The sequence below is a fragment of the Lepisma saccharinum genome, chromosome 1, assembly GCF_977018435.1.
Source record: "Lepisma saccharinum chromosome 1, izLepSacc3.1, whole genome shotgun sequence".
Classification (NCBI taxonomy): domain Eukaryota; kingdom Metazoa; phylum Arthropoda; class Insecta; order Zygentoma; family Lepismatidae; genus Lepisma; species Lepisma saccharinum.
Window position 1 is genome coordinate 173,745,888 of NC_139229.1, and position 17,473 is coordinate 173,763,360.

The 17,473-nt window shown below is 38.2% G+C and overlaps 1 protein-coding gene across 1 annotated transcript in view; it reads right to left on the minus strand.

The window, feature by feature from the left end:
* Positions 1-14,818, minus strand: part of LOC145990194 (uncharacterized) — a 30,354-nt gene extending 15,536 nt beyond the window's left edge. The window contains exon 1 of the mRNA XM_083125860.1: positions 14,678-14,818. The gene's annotated coding sequence lies outside the window, so the exon portion shown is untranslated. The remainder of the gene's footprint in view (positions 1-14,677) is intronic.
* Between the last annotated feature and the right edge of the window lie 2,655 nt (positions 14,819-17,473).

The window sequence follows — 17,473 nt, forward strand, 5'->3', positions numbered from 1 at the left end:
AGTCGGCATAGTTGACAAAACTATCTATGTTTCCCGCCAGCCAATGTTCCGCCTTGCCTGCAAATACTCTAGGAAGTAACTCAAGTCTATAGTGCTCAGGTATCTGCATAAGCTCGAAACTGACATTGAGCTCTCTAAGGTACTTCTCTGCCGATTGGGCCTCGATATCGCCTTTGAATTTTGGTATGTGGGCGATATCAGCCATCCTAGGCATCTTGAAATCGGCTCTACGTCGAGGAGGAGATCCATCAGAACTGTCTCCCTCTCTAGGCCGCTTGCCTCTACCTGTTCGAACTGTTCTTTCGACGGAGTAGGGACTTTGCACTACTCTAGAAGGTTCAAAGGTGACCGCTTCCGGGTTTAAGCTTCCACCCCGTTCAATAGAATCCGGGAGTACATCTGAAGTGGCTTCGGTTTGCAACTGCAGTCTTTGAAACTTATCCTGCAGCTCACCTACTCTTCTAATTATAGTTCCAGTTTGTTCATGGATCTCTTTTCGAAGGGACACTTCCAGTCTCTTGGTCTCTTCACGGAGAGAGCTCACTTTTTCTCCAGCAGTTGTTACAACTTCTTCCCGGAGATTCCGCGTCAATGCGTCGGCAGCCTCCTTCTGCTCTCGTACAGTTTTTTCCATCTGCTCGGTCCTTTCACCAAGGGTTTTTACCACAGAACTCATTGCTTCAACAGAGACCTCTATCTGTTTAACCCTCTCGGGATCGTCACTTTCAGTTTCTTTCCTAGTAACTTCCCCTCTAGACTGGACCAGTTCTAAGCAGGTATCTAGATTCCTCTTCATCTGTTCATGCTCTCTTTCTATCTCTCCACGCCACTCAGCTAAGGGCTCTAGTTGTTCTTCTACTACCCTTACTACCTCCTGTTGGCAAGAGATCCGGATTTTCTCCAACTCTTCTCTAACACTTTCTCGTTGGTCAACCTTAAGCTGAGAGAAAAACGTTCGCAACTCCTCCCTACTTTTCTCGGCTTCTAGCTGCCTTCTTTCATTCTCTGCCTCTTTTTCTTTGTTTCTCTTTTCTTCCTCTTCTTCCTTTTCTTTCTTTCTCTTTTCTTCCTCTTCTTTCTTTCTCTTTTCTTCCTGACTTTCCACCAGGACACGGAGAACTTCTAACTCCCTTTCTCTTTTCTCTTCAGCTTCTCTCTTCTCCCTTTTCTCTTCAGCTTCTCGCTTCTCCACCTCTCTTTTCTCTTCAAGAGACTTTATCAGTGTCCTAAACTGATGTACCTCTTCTTTCCTTTTAGCTTCTTCTTCTGCTTTCTCTCTTGCCCTTTTAGCTTCTTCTTCTGCTTTCTCTCTTGCCCTTTTAGCTTCTTCTTCTGCTTTCTCTCTTGCCCTTTTAGCTTCTTCTTCTGCTTTCTCCTCTTTAATACGGGCTGTCTCCTCTTCCTTCTCAAGGAGTCTCCTCTCCTCCATGGATTCGACCACCTGTCTCAGCTCTATCAACTCTTTCTTACGAGTTTTCTCTAATTGAGCAGTTTCCCTTTTCCTTTGCTTTTCATCAATCTGTCTACGCTCTTCCTCTTCTTTCTTACGTTCCTCTTTATCTTTCATTAACCACTCCAGCAGCCAATGGTCGGATTGGGTCTTACTTGGAAGACTTGGTTCAAGCAGGGACGCTACCAAGGGTGCTGATAAGCATGTTTTACACCTAGCCTCTGCATCAGTCTCTGAGGTCTCTTCTTGCCCCTCACATCTCAAATGGAAATTCTTGAGACACTGGAAACATTGGAAGGACTCCATCTCGGCTCCAGAATCATCACAGCATGCGAACCCAGTCTCACCTTCCATGGTTTTTCTCCCTCTGCTCCGTAGACTCATTCCGGACGTTTCTTTTTCCATTTTGTCACAATCGTATATGTCACAACACTTTACCTTCGTGAATTCTGTATGGTTTCTCCGAAAACACTTCACTACCTTCGTGAATTCAATGGACGAACACTGTCACTAACTCTTGCACTACAACCAGTGAGCCACTTCTAGTCCATATACAGCTTCACCACGTAACTAATCTGACCCCACGTTTTACAAGTCGAGCCCTGTGTTTTTGCAAATCGGGCCCCACGTTGGGCGCCAAAAACTTTTGCAACGTCCGCGCGCCGGTGCACTGCACACTACACCACGGAGCGGTGCAAAAGTGTACCCATATATGCTAGCTTGTAGCCAGCCGAAGACATGGACTCAAAGTATCTCAGGGCTTGCGGGGTTTAATATTGAAAGGTCAAAGGTCAACTTGTAAAAGTTTATTTATATTTATACACGCATGTAAATAACCAGTTTAGCACATACGCTCTTAAATCCTCCTCAGTGAGGTACCTGGGCAGTATTAGTATTCTTATCTAATTTAGGGGGGAACCAACTAGTACAGGTAACCAATAGGAACCTGGGTAGCCGTCACGTGCCACGCCGTCTGGGGACAACATGCGAAAGCGTCAATAGCGAGGGACGGGCCAAGGGGCCCGCGGTTTCACAAAGGTGTTGGTGTGAAAGGACGCCGCAAAGTCAATCCAGCTACGACAAGGGAACGGTTCGGTCCCTTGGCATGTCCAGTCAGTAGCAAGAGACGGCAAGGTACAAAGGGTAGGTCTGGAAGCACCCAGGAGACTTGGGCTTGGGCCGCCACGACCCAAGGGTAGCACATCAAGCTCTTATGGGGCAGACCAGGTAGGTAGGAAAACTGCTTTTCTTTTCTCCTCCTTCCTTCTCAAGGAAGCTATTGGATCCTGGTAGGGGAAACTTCCAGACTAGATCTGGGAACCAGGTCTTTCGCAGTCGGCATCTGGCAGTCGACTGAGCTCCGGGCCTCGCTGCTTTGTTTATATACTGTTTGCTGGCAGCACTGAGGCGGGTGGAGAAGATCGGAACTAAGCCGGCTGCAGCGTTGCAAACTCCTTTCAATTCACGAGATGCAACTCGTGCGTTATAAAATATCAAGTTTAGCATTGTAAAAACCACTAGCATGTGGCGATATAAACTTAACACTTGTGTGCTAAACTGAACACGTTACATTAAAGAAATTACAAGATAAAGAGATTCAACAATGCAAGTTACAAATTAAACAACAATTACTGCACAAAAGATAACTGAATGCGTAAACCACGCAGGGTATTTAGCATGCTTTCTTTAACCAAAACGTGTGTGCCATAACAATATATGCTTCATGCTTAACAACAATGCACTCAAAATTAGATAAAAGATAAATCAAAAGTGTAAGCCTCGCAGGGCATTTCTCAAGCATTAATAATTATATATTAAAGAATATGGCTATCGCGCAGGATAGCTAAATGTGATGACCACACAGGGTCGTTACAATTGTATTTGTTCTCTTGGGAATATCACACCTTCCGATGGCATACAAAAAGAAATCAACGGAAAGAGAACAGATTGAAGATGCAATATTCATCATATTTTTCGAATATCGTGTCAAGCTTAATAATAAACATAAAAAAAGCTTCCACTTACAACATGAGGAGAAATTCATACTCTCTTACACGACAGTTTTTTTAGTAGCAGTACCCATTTGGTCGATATTGAAATAAATGTACAACTGGTGCAAAACTATTAAACAGAAGAGTTGTCATTTCCTACATAAGTTGATCAAAAATGATTGTTAGCGCTCCGAGCTATTACAAACTATAACCTTTAATGTAGGCCATCACAGTGCAAGACAAAGAAAACTATCCTACACACAAAAATTAAGAGTCAACGCACATAGGTTTCCGCCTGCAGTGCGAAAGCAGGACACAGTGAACTAACTATCAAGAATTGTAGAATTTGACATAGTGTACATTTGATATTTTATTTTCTTGTATGCATAGTATATTATGTTCAACATAAATGGGAGATGTATCCTGTGCTGAACTAATAAATAATAATAATGGAAAAAATTTAGTATCCTTCGGACACTTATAACTTCTTAGTTTCGTCAATTTTTGACATTCGTACTTACCTATCTGCTTCGCGGAACATTCCTTAAGGTGTATTGATGGTTTTTTTCATCAAAGTAATTGCAATTTTTCACATTACGAGTACTTCTTTCTAAGTCTTTTCACTTGCCTGAGACACAATATGGCGCGTACACCTTCCCACAAAATCGCACATCCTGCTTGTATTTTGTCGATTTTCATTCGTTATGCAGTGTTTCAACCTTCGGAACCCAAGAAATACCCGTGAACAAAGCTCATCTGATCCAATAATTTTTTTTTCCGGGCTCTGCCCCTGGGGTAATTGACCTACCGCCACCAACCGCTAACGCAACCCTGCCTCTGTTCCGGCTCCAAAGCTTTCTCTATCGAGTCCCTGTTAAAGGCATGTTAGAAATTGGCCGGAGTCACCTACCCCCAAATGAGCCCAAACTTTTAAATTTGAAGAAATCAGTTTCCAGGATACGGAAAACTTACCTGAATTTCACTACGCATCCACGACACATCATATTAGGCATATACCCACAGCCCATTCCTTCTAACGATTAGCTTACATTCAATGCCACATCTTTGACATTCCTTTCCTTTCTTCACGATCCAGTGTTCAATTAAATTAAAAAATCCACTGGATCTTCCACACCCGGTACGAATTTCACCACGCAACCACAACACGTCATGTTTCTAACTTTCGTTGCAAACACAGACAGTTCGAAACACTGGATACCCAATGAACATGAACAAAATACAATCACGATGCATGATGATGTACGAAGATGTACGTGCGAAAGGCTACTGTCAGTCAGAGAATTAATTTTCAACAATGAACATGAATTTCCCCTATCATACATTCCCACATCACACAAAACACCTTCCCGATGTTAGACAATACTACAGGAACTTATTACGGTAATACTACAGGAACTTATTACGGTAAGTATAGTAAACTAGTACCATAATAATAATGAGAAGAAGATTTTCAAAGGTTCAGTGCAAATTGGCTTAGTAGTAATGACCAGATCAAGAAAGTGTGGGGCGTTACCCCCAAACCCCCTATATGCCTTCATGGCATGGTGCTAAGCACAGGGGAGCACTTTACCTTTTTAGTTTCTGATAAAATTGCCTGTATGGAGAGCACTGCACAAAATCCATTATAGCGTCAGATCAAGACGGTCAATATGTATTAGTGACATTTCCACGTCACAAATTGTTGTGTGTAGAGATCCAGTTTAGTGCATTATAAATTGCTGTAATGTTGAAAATTGCTAGTTTTTCACTAAGCAGGGGATTTAAGTTCTGTGCACACTCACAGACACTCCTAGTTGTAACAATGACCACATGTAAGAATGGTGGAAGAACGGATTGTATGGTTTCTCACTGTGCATAGATATAAGATGTTCATGCTTAGTTTACTAAGTATCAACCTTTAAATTGGATGTTTTACTTAATCACCATGTTCCTTGCACAGATAATTATTATGGTGTAGAGATATGTTCCACACTTTAGAGAGCATTTAAATCTCTGTAACTCTATTACTTTCTAACCAAAAACCAAATGTGATGCTCGATTTAATACTTAAAATTAGACTTTGTATAATTCTCTCTTAAAAGTTATTGAACATGTTTTTGTGATTGATTAATGCAAAAACAATGACAAAAAAATTCTAGAAAATCAAGTGAAGGAGGTCACATGTACCAAACCCTTTGATTTTACCAATCAGAAATTTTTGTTAAAGAATTTATCTCTGAACAGAGTGGACCAGTCCGATTCTTGGTGAACAACAGGTTATTCTGGTTCACCACAGATCTAGATACACAAATTCAATATTAACAAACAGTTTTCTCATAAAATTTAACTCGCAACCAGCAGAACAAAATATTAATCACTTTTTAAAACACATGTTATGTTTGCGACACTGTATCAGTGTTACTCTTGTGACACTTTTTCCTTTGTGTTTCTGGACAAGCAGAACATTTTAAATGTTCTTAATAGTAAAATGTTGCTATGGATACCTAAGAGATTTGAAATTAACTTAATATACTCATTTGTGTATATTATACATTCACTTTTGTTTTTGTTACTCTTGGGACCAACTCATGGATACATTTTTGAGGGTATTTTTAACTAATTATTTTTCATCAAACAGGTACAGTGCGCTCTCTTTAATTCGAACTTGGATAATTCGAACAAAAGCACATTCCCCTTGAAACCCCTATCTAAAACAATGTTAAAATGACTACTTAATTTGAATTTTTAAGGTTAAATTTGGATAATTCGAAGTCAGGTTTCCAATAATTTAACATAAATCTTTCCAAGAAAGACCAAAGAGGTTGCTACATATGAAATTCCAACAGATGACTCATCCCCCTTTCCTTCTTGAAAAGGTTGTTTTTATGGTTAACAGATGTGCCGACGGCAAATAAGAGAGGGCAGCAGGAATCCCCAGACCTTTTGTTTGTAGGAATGTGACCTTAACCCTCTCAGAAACAAGTTGAGAGGGGAGCGGTTAGCCGGACAGAAGGGGTTATTTGTCTGTGTGTTTTAGTGGAGTCACAATGTCGAAACGTGGTGCGTACAGTAGCTTAACATTAGATAAGAAAGTTGAAGTGCTTAGAGAGGTAGAAAGAGGAATGAAAAACAATTACGTCATGCGAATATTCCAATAAGTGTATTGTTCCTGGATGGAGATATGGATAAAACATAGCAGTTGTAAGGTAAGGTGTACTGTTTGTGTATTAATGCAGTTTTATGTTTAATACAGTGTGTTATTTCATTGGTGTGTTTTCTTTTATTATATTCTGGTTCTTTCAAATTTTGGATAATTTGAATTTTTTTTTGTAGCCCCTTGGAGTTCAAATTAAAAAGAGTCAAACTGTATATTATTATTGTTTCTATAAGGATTAAACAAGAAACTCCCCCAAAGAATCATTAAAAACTGTGGCATATATTTTAAGAGAATACAAGAAATAGAAAATATGTAGTTTTAGGTAGTTTTATACTAAAAAATATAAATAAGAGACCATTACAAGTATTATTTCTTTAAAGTTCATAGTTTTCACTTTTCAGTTATTTATAATTTATCAACTTTCATAAATTTTCTTTTTATAGTCCCAAAGTTTCATTCCTCATGGAGATGCCAACATGGTAATATATGAAAAAGTTGTCTGCTAAAACACACATGTAGTTTGTGTCCTCACACAAGCTCAGCTTCCTCTCTTTCAGTGTTTCCTGTGGGCTTAAATGAACCTGATACATGGTATGTTCAATCATGGACATCACCATGTTTTTTCTTTAAGGGAGGGTCGAGGAAAGTATTTTTTTCCATGGGGCGAGAGGCATAGTTTCTCCCATAATAGCATTACAACCTCAAAAAACCACTCTTTCAGTTTGAAGTTATGTTCCTGCAACAACCTTATAACAATTAATATAAATTACTGCAGCAAATTCATTGATACCTGTGCCTTGTAATCAAGGGGTCCCGGGATCAATACCCGGTGGAGGCACACAGTAGTTTGGATCCCACTTTAAAACTGTAGGCCCAGTCCCGATTAGCCTTTCTGTGCATAAAGTGGACTTAAAACACCAACTCAATCAATCATTGATACATGTGAAATATATAATTCTAGGTTAACATTTATTGTCCAGGGGAGAGGAATGGCCCCCTTATTCTGGATGCCCATCTTATATTTGTATGACTTTTATTTCATAGAATTGTAGTAAAGATGGGTGGATAGCAAAGCATGATAGCTGTTCATTATAGATGACAGAATATATAAAAAATATATAAATATGAAAGCATTCATTCATGTGATTTTCCTTAAAAATGGAAATGCTATAATTTAGTTAGTGATATTGGACAAGTAACAAAGGTGCGACTAATTCTACCAGTGACGTGCACTGAGGAGTAGCTAGTCTAGCAGAGATAGATCAATCAATCTCACATCTCGAATTATATTCAAATCACAATATTTATTGTCTTGTTAAAGCCACCACAGCTCGTATGTAACACCTTTTTTTCCACGCTCTTCTCGTCATCGGTGTTCTCCGCGGGCAAAGCTGGCTGGATACCCTAGCTCGCTCTTCTTCAGCCAGGCCAGTTTCCAGGTAGAAACGGTCGGCCCAAGGAAAAGGAAGATTTCTACCTCTACTTCCCTTGCCCCCACGCCCCCCGCTGCAATGGTTGAAAGCCCAGGCTTTCAGGTCCCCTAGTCTATCTCCTATAGGACAGATAGGGGATTTGTTTCTCATAATTTTTTGTAAATCCTATAAAGAACACAGGGTAAAAATTTTCTGCAGTACTTATGTTCTCTGTATTTACACAACCTTTTACACGTTGTACAATATGTGCGTATGTATAATATGGGATGTAGTTTTATTATTTATGAAATGGGAACGTGTTATGTCCAGACAATAATGTTATGCTTTCTTTCTTTTTTCTTTTTCAAATATGGAATATATAATGATTAAATTACAAATATGTGCTCAGGCTCTCTCTGACTCTCGTTTTAGTAGTGTTTTATTTAAATATACTACTCTTGGTCTCTAACAGTCATAAATACGGATGTATTTATTTGGGCAAGAGAACGCGTGTTCATATTGTTGTTGGTTTGGTTTATTTTACTTCGCTTTTCTGCCACATTTGGTTATCGCGAAAATGAGGATTGAGTGATGATATGATGAAATTGGTGAAGGGACCTCATATGAACAATCCAGGCCAAGATTCGAACCCATGATGAGTGCGCATTCTTGTCCTATGTGTTGCAGTGAATAATGAAATAAATTGGAATGAAAAATGTATCTCAGAACTCAAAAAGTCAAATGAATATCATTGAAGAAACTACAAAAAAAGTGTGTTGTGGTTTGTTACTTGTCACCAAATCAACCAAGTGTGGAAGAGTGGTTATCACAGCGCGCTACGACACCAGGAGTTCCGGGTTCGAACCCCGACCCGGGCATGGGCGTTCCCTGTGCTCGTCCCTTTATCAATTTCATCGTATCATCTTCGCAAATGTGACAAAAAAGCGACGCTAAGTAACAAAAATGAAATCAAATCATTGATTAATTGCTCAATTTGGTTTATTTTACTTCGCTTTTCCGCCACTTTTGGTACGACAAAATTGATGAAGGGACACACACAAAGAATACCCATGGCCAAGGCGAGATTCGAACCCAGGATCTCTGGCTTAGAGTCAAATCAAATAGTTTTTTATTTTCGAATGTGGGTGGGGTTACGTGTACTTTTTTCTAGTACTCATTCATAATTTTGCAATCTTTTCCTGTTATTGACATTCTTCTTTTTTGTAGGAATACTGGCCCTAAAGGGAGGAGGGGTGTGATCCACACCAACAACCCCCCTTGAGCACGCCACCGACTGCTACCCCAAGTGTCGACGTCACCGCACGTCACTGAATTCTACCATTGTCTCATGTTTGTCTTAAAGTGTTTGGAAAATAATAAATTATACTTTTAAGCAGGGCTCGAAAAATCCCGGTCGCCATGGCAACTAAAAATTTCAGCCTGGCGAATGTGATCTCTTGTTGTAATATTGCCATTTTTCAAGTTTGCATGTACGAATTTCTGAAAACTCCAAGTTAAAATTGCAGTACAGCGTAAGTTAGCAAATGATATTTTTATCAACGTTGTGAACATTCCATAGAATAAATAACAATTTCTTACTCTTTGTCCCCCCCCCCCATTTCCCACTTTCTCACATGATTTAGCAATGTTTTCAATACAGTGATCCTCAGCTTCTTATAGAATGATTGATTTGCTTTATTTTACTTTTTTTTTTGCCACTTTTGACTTATTTGCGAAGATGGGGATGAGTGATGATATGATGAATGAACACTCACAAACATCCATGCTCAGGGTGGGATTCAAACCTGAGACCCCTGGCATTGTAGCGCAATGTGCTAACCACTCCGCCACTAGGGCCAATACTTATAGTATGCACAATTGCTAGTAGGTGGTTTCCTGGCACCTAGCTCTGAAGAAGTTTTTTAGAGCACTGCTTTTGAGTGAAGTAAGGCATTGTGCTTAGGTTACACCATTTAATCCAGTATATGTTGCCAATTGCACAGGTAAGAAATAACACTAGAAATGGATATCATTAATGTAAAGAAATGTTCTCCTCCCATGAAAAGGAGATTAGCAAGAGTATGCTGGGCAAGAGATGCCAACTTTCTTTAAAGCTATTGCATTCAATAAAGGAATTTCGGGTTCAATTCCTAGTAATATTATTTTTAACTGTACATATAGTTTATAATTGATATCTTTCTTATTCATTATAATTTGGACAATTTCCCTCTTTTCCCAGACATCCAACAAGTTTTTCATTCAGGCAGAATTTATTGTCATTTCGGTGCTAAATTTCCGTAAACCTTATACTCCCATTAAAAAAAAATATCTGAATACACCTTTTAGTCCATCCCGCTTATTTGCCGAAACTGAATGTCATTACGATTTTGGTGAACCTTAAGGAAACCAATGCACGAGCCGTGCCTGGGTACATACAACTTCTTGCCGTTGTTTCAAACAATCTCTCATGGCATATGTTAACCCTCTGTTGGCATACGTGTGAGAGCAGAGCTCACCCTGGGATATAATTGTAAGTTTTTCAGGCCCAGATAATGATGTCACTTTCTGGTCTTGTGTAAATGTATTTTGGAATGCCTATGATCAGATGATGCCAGTTATAGGTTGTGGCATCGTTCTCTGTCTATGCAGACATGCCATTTTCATGACAGTCCATGTTTTGTGAGCGCCACACTCACATGTATACCAACCAGCTAACCATTTTCTTCACGCATATTTTATTTATGTGTGCACTGAATTTGTGTTGTATCACTGTTTTCTGTTTTGATTCTTCAGAACTTATTTTATTTGACATAATTTGCTTATTACTGTCATTATTTCTGGCTAACTGAACTTTGAAACCTGATTTTCATTACGAATGAACAACAGCAGTTCCAAGCATTGTTTGCTGAACCAAATGATGGCAAAAAGAGAAGAGCTAGGCAGGGTGTTTGTTTCCCAGGACACATATGATAATGTTGTTGAGGAGTTATTGAAAAGCGAAAAATGATAGGAACACGGATCAATCGACTTTGAAGATGAGCCTATATTTACTTGTTCATTTCCCTCAATATACTGGTAGGAATGAAACTACAAAGTAGAATGTTCATTTCTCTCATCAACACATAATAAATTATTGAATTTAATGTTGTGCAAAATAGTTAACATCAAAAGTAAATTCCAAATATAATTTAAAAAATTGTTGTGTTTTCCATGATAAATTGTCTCTCACATTAGGTAATCAGTAATACGAGAGTGTACCCAAAAGAAACCGGAATTTTTCTTAAAAAACTTTTTTTTTTTTTACAAAACAACCTTATCACCTTCAAAGTACTCTCCATGACACTTAATACATTTGTCCAATCTGTGATTCCATTCTTGGAAACATTTTTTAAACTCATCTGTTGTGATGGCCGATAGGTCCTTCCTCGTTTTTTTCTTCACCTCTTCTATGTTGTCAAATTGCTGTCCCTTCATGTCCCTCTTCATTCGGGGAAACAAAAAAAAGTCACACGGAGCGAGGTCAGGTGAGTAAGTGGCATGGGTCAAGAGAGTCATGCTGTTTTTTGCCAAAAACTTGCACACTGAGATGGCTCTTTGTGCTGGTCATTCAGATTCCGAGGCACAAATTTCGCAGCGACTCTTCTCATTCCCAAATCCTCCGTTAAAATTTGCTGAACCGAGCTCCAAGATAGTCCAGATAACTTCCCCAGCTCTTCAATGGTCCGTCGTCGGTCTTCGAGCACAAGTTCACGAATTTTATCATCATTTTCGTCCGTTCTGGAAGTTGACGGACGTCCAGAATGGGGTTTGTCATCAATCGACATGTCATGTTTCTTGAAGCGAGAAAATCACTCATACACTTTGAGTTTTCCCCATAGCGCTGTCCTGGTAAGCTGTGTTCAACATCACAACCGTTTCTGCAGCATTTTTACCGAGCAGGAAACAAAATTTCACAGCAGCACGCTGTTCTCTTACATCGGCCATCACAAAAAACAAGGTGCGAGCGAAACTGCTTTTACGAAAAAAATTCACCGTGACCAGAGACAACCTTCCTCGGCGTAGCTACTGGCTGCACTAAACTCACAACGAGTTGTTCGACGCTTGCCTAGCGGGAAAAATTCATACTATGGAAGCTCCACCCAGCGCAGCGTTATTCCGTTTTTTTTGGGGTACACCCTCGAATTACAATAAAAGGGTAATGGTTTCAATTGCTTTACGATTTTTTTTCAAATTCTCCTCGTAGAATTTTGGCAATCATTGTCACACAAAATTTCAACCTTCCTTAAAGTAATCAGAACTGTTTGGAATTTTAAAAAAGTTATGTTGAAAAAAAAAAACAACTTAAAAATTACCTTATGCAAGCATGCACGCTTCACATGGACAATGTATTTTCCGTTGACAAGCAACTGTGACAAGTATCGTAGACTAGTGGGAATTAATGTAGAAGTAAATCGGAACCTTAGTAGAATGCATTTAGAGACTTTATTTCAATGCTAAGAGAATCAAACCTGGCCCGCCTAACCTAACTACAAAAGCATATTGAACAAAATTTTAAGTAATTGCTAAAATTCCGCAGTATGTATTAACAGAAGTACATCAAAATCGAACCATGTTAAAATTGCATTTGTAGCATGATGAAATTGCAATAAAACAAAAGGAACTGGGGTCCTATATATATATATTTATAAACTATTTTTAATGTGATAAATGTAAAACTATATTCAAAAAATGCCAAAACACATGAAATTCATATGTGAGCACCACGCTCACACGTATACCAACTGCGGTACTCTGAAACACGTATACCTACGGAGGGTTACTTGTCCCCAATCATAATAATTTGGGTACCCTTGATCCTCTGTACTCCTTGGAGAAAGTGAAATATTTTGGCATGGTTTATGAATATCTTGTTGTTTATGAATGTTTCCAATTGATTCTAGCTCTAGGAAATGTGTTATTGTGAAGTACAGTGCATCTATTGTTTTAGCGTATTACTTTACCCTGTAGCAGAACAGTACGAAGGCTTCGCGCAAGTGAATATAGCACCCAAACGACTTTCCACAACAGCAGCTACAATTTTACGTAGTTAGGTGATAATTATTTTCTTTGTGTTTTTTCGCTATTTTAGTTTGCATACAAGTTTTTACTAACAAAAAGCGGCGAAAATACTCCGAAATTGCAGGTTTTAACATATGTGAGCCATTCTTTGGGATCGAATATCCCAATTGGGCTCGGGTACCCTTTTCTACACCCTCGAATTTTCGCACATTTAAAATATTCTCGTTACGAAAATTAGTTCTTCATAAGAAACGATGTTTCTAATTAGCGCGGAAAGTATTTTTTTTAGATCTACGTGCTAGGAAACTTACGTTTTTCAATATTTAGATTCCTTATGTAACGTTGAAACGGTTTTGCAGAGATTTCATCATGGCGCATCTTGGATTCATGTCACAGGCGCACGTCTGAACATTTTCTTTTTCTTCTTATCTTTGACTTGTGCAATGGGATAATTTGCAATTTCTTCTTGTTATGAATGACTTGTGCAATGGGATAATTTGCGCTTTCAATATATTATTTATGTAATTTATTGGCGTATTGGATATTTGAGACATTGCAATTGTTGTGTGTGACTTTAGACATTGGAATTGATTTGTGTGACATTGAATTAATACAAAAGGACTAAATATGAGATTGATTGACACACGTTCAACGGATGAAGGACATACAGGGCTTTGTTCGACGAGACATACGGGACATTGTACTTGACTTACAGGGAGATGGTCTGCTGCCTCACGAACCATTGGCGCTAGGCCCACAAACCATTGGCGCTAGCCTCACGAACCATTGGCGCTAGCCCCACGAACCATTGGCGCTAGCCCCACGAACCATTGACGCTAGCCCCACGAAACATTGGCGCTAGCCCCACGAACCATTGGCGCTAGCCCCACGAACCATTGGCGCGTGGATAGGTTAGTTCAGTTAGGTTGAGATCGATAGTTAAAATTTGGTGTCGTGTTAGTATCACGATCTAGAAATTGGAAATAATTGCGAACCATTTCAAACGACAAAATTTCAACTTTAAACGACTGTACAGTCGTAAATACTTCTTTCCGCGCTCCAATTTTTTTTTATTCACAAATAGGATCACATAACCTTCATAATGAAAGAAAAAAAATTTCAAAATTCGAGGGTGTAGAATAGGGTACCCGACCCCCCAATTGTTTGTGCTCTCCTAACGCTGGAACCACTTTTACATTACGTAAAACATTGAAACCTGTCGATTGAAAAAAAAATCGACGTAATTCTCGAGGGGGTACAGTCGGTGAACGGCCCTATAATTTGTTGCCTGTAACAGCATTCTACAAATACTTTCATTCTGAAAGGTTTCAGATATTCCATAAAATAGTGAAAATATTGAATCCTCTAATGAACATTAACCAGAAAAAAAATCAATTATTATCATAAATGTCATGTTCTTTTTTATTTGACGTATCTCCTTACAATGCAAAATTTAGTTCGCAGACAAATACATTAGAATGTAACAGCGCACTAACCTATGAATGAAAACTGTCAAAATTATCGATTTTTGCATCCATTCATATTCCACAAAAAATATACATATAGTGAACACATTTGTTTAGAATTTCGACTACTGATAAGAACTTACCGTTTTACACTTCCTGCATATTAAATTCCTCTGCATGGCAATAAGTAAACAAATTATCCGGCTTTGAAATTCCTTAATTTTCGATGCATTACGGCCATCTTCAAGGCGATTGTAAAGAGACAAATGACTCAACCACTGCGGGTCTCCCTTTTTGGACAAAACTAGAGCAACCTTGCATTCTGACGTCACAGGGAATAATTTTTATGGTAATTAGGCTAAATGCCTATTATTATTATTATTATTATTATTATTATTATTATTATTATTATTATCATTTCTAATCATAACACATATTCTCCTTTTATATTTAATTCTGTTGATATTACGTTTTTATTATAAATTTGACAATTTGCCATTCTTTGAAAATTATACAATTAAATTAATTATTGTCACAGATAATTATCACGTATTAATTTTAAAAACAGCTATTATGGAATTGTGACGTAACATATTTACTGGAGTACATAGGTGCCGACTTCGGGGAGGGGGTGTAAGGCATTTTCTGCCCCCTCCCCCAAAGAGGGACAATATTATATATGTAAAATATTGTTTGTGCCAACCTTACATCCCAAATTAATTTTTAGTTGCCACCTCTGCAAGTATTCCGCGTACTTTTTTTTTTTCTAAATATGTGGCAGCAAAGAGGAGGAGGGGTTACTACCAGTGACTACGCCAGCCTGAAATAAGTGGGGGGCTACAGATTTCTAAGTCAAATTCTCGGGGGCTAACTAATACCGGCTAAAATGTACTTCATACATAGAAAACTTTCCTATGCTTCATACTTTTAGGGTATAATTTTATATATTTTACAATCAGAACTCAAGATAAATCAATGAGATGTTGCATTTTGTTCCATCATATACAAAAGTACTTTTAGGCACGAATCTTTTATGTCAAATAAAATGCAATAATTATATTCATCTTTGTAGCTAATGAGTGGTGATTTATTCATTCTAGTTTTGGACTTTTAACCCTGTTATTTTTTAAAGAGGTTTACCTACGTTTCGGAGGCTGAATCTGCCTCCGTCTTCAGAATGAATAATTATATTGTTTCTTTTCATAAGCCATTATTGAGTGAAATAATATCAGAATTTTACTATTCATTCTACACTCATTACATTACATTATCAACTCGCTGGATATACGTATAAATACTACACGTAACACTATTTCTATGTAAACAGTGTGACTAACTTGTTGCTAAAACAATGAGAACCCGGGACCCCTAAATTTCAAGGCAGCAGTATTGCTGCTAGATAAGCAGGACGGAGAGATCCAATTTTAATATTTCCAATTCTTAACATTTAAGATAAGTTAGCTACTTTGTGTACTCTTTGATTTCTTAACGTCCTATTTCTCCCTCTTGAATATTTGCAACGATAAGGATAGATATTATAACGATGAAAAGAATGAGAGAACATCGATAACACTCATACCATTGTCGGTACTCGAATGGGGAACTAACAAACAGAAAAGAACATTGACGGCTCTTTAGATGTTAAACGTTGTCCTACTTTAAAAAAAATCATTTTACACATCTGTTAGATTTATTCAGAAATATAGCAATACGATTTATGGAACCTAATAATGTACACGTTTAGCTGCAATGCAAATGCCAACAATTAAGAACAATCTCACAGCCACTGAATACGTCGTCCACCCAGTGGCACAGGAACGTTTTTCATTTGGGGGGGGGTACAAAATTCAGCCTCCCATATATATATATATATATATATATATAAACACACATACTACTGCACCTAGAAAACATTTCGGGGGGTCCAACCAAGTTGCAATAATAATAATAACAATAATAATAAATAATTATAATTAGAATAATTATTTTTAATTATATTAAAATATTAATTAAATATGTAAGTTAATTAATATTGTATTGTTGTTATTACATGAATAGGTAAAAGATAGTAAAAGAATAGAGATATAACAGCATATATTCATTATCTAGCTTACGTGTAGTTAAGATCGCCAAGATTTGCATAAAAGCAACTGCCCTGGCAAGGATTTTAATGTCAAATAGAAAAATATTGAATATATATTGAATAACAAACAAGGAGTTAGATCCAATTAACGAAAAGTAAAGTTCCTGATTAATATTTTATGGATATTATCATTAATAGTGTGCATAAATCTTTGGAACCCTTCAAAGCCGTATGAATCAAATTCCTTGCCTTCCAATAAGTTCTTCTGGTAGAAGAACACAGAACGCCACGAGCCACCACAATTCCACAATAACACTAACTCGCTCTTGCTGTGCGTGCACCGCGGGACGATACATACCGCTCGAGCCGATGATGAAGACTGTGCCCTGCAACGAGCGTATTATCAAGCAGAGCAGCCCCGTGATGAGCATTGGGTCACACACGCGAAATTGCGTTCTCTGCGCATCGGCGATTGTGGCAAGCTTTTCTTGAGACTACTCTACTTCTAGACTTTACAAAAGCTTTTCAAACCATTGATCATGAAATTCTACTGCCTAAATTATCATCGTTATTCAATTTTTCCGACTCCGCGGTTAAGTGGCACTCTACTCTGCCCCCTCTTATTTGCTCTGTATATAAACGACCTCCCGACGGCGCTTAACTGCTGTAAATACCATATCCATACCGACGATTTTCAGTTATATTTATCTTTCCCCCCGCAAGAAATACTGCATGCAATAGAAATTGTGAACAATGACCTTAAACAAATAAGTACTTGGTCTGCACACCATGGCTTACATCTAAACCCAACTAAAACCCAGTGTATTCTTGTAGGTTCCCCTAGAATTTTGAGCTA